We start from the raw sequence: 703 nt of genomic DNA, 5'->3' as shown, positions 1-703 counted from the left end.
ACAGAGCTTTTAATTAATTACAAAATTATTGAAATTTATTAACTTTCTCGTTTTTAAAAGTCATTTATTTTAACTATGAAATAAAAATCTAATTCATATATAAATTTTGTAATAAGCCACCCTTATCTCTCAGTATCCCTCAACACTTGCTAAGAATAATTCATAATGTGAAAATCTTTGGTAAAGAAAATTACATATCAAAACAAATTATAGTGCTTAATAATCAAAGATACTTATAAAGCAAGAAACCTTTCCCAGTTACTAGTAATTAAAAACACGTGGAATGTAGTTATTTATATAAATCGCAACAAATTGTTTGACCTAACTTACTAAGAAAGTTCAACGTATTGAGTCCGCAATTAATGAAAGTTTTCCAAACTAAAAAAATTCAGAAAAAGTCTTTGTCACAAAACAAAAGGACACATACACAAACTGCCACAAATATCTCTAGCGAAAATTTGTCTAATTCAAGAAAACAAAACCAAGTGGAAAATTATCAAGTCAATAATTGTCTTATCCGCGGAGTTGTAAAAGTAATTTGCAATTTATTTTGACCATAGGAAATTTCAAACTTCGAAAATTCAATCAAGCTATTTATATTTTTCTCCGTAAGATGGGATTGGTTTCTTAACTAACTAACTATCTGATCCATTATTTTATCATAATTTTTTATTCCTAAAAATATTAAAGTAATAATTAACTC

Source organism: Arachis ipaensis, chromosome B06 (genome assembly GCF_000816755.2).
Source record: "Arachis ipaensis cultivar K30076 chromosome B06, Araip1.1, whole genome shotgun sequence".
In the NCBI taxonomy this organism is placed as follows: Eukaryota; Viridiplantae; Streptophyta; class Magnoliopsida; order Fabales; family Fabaceae; genus Arachis; species Arachis ipaensis.
Note: the sequence above shows the minus strand (reverse complement) of the source record.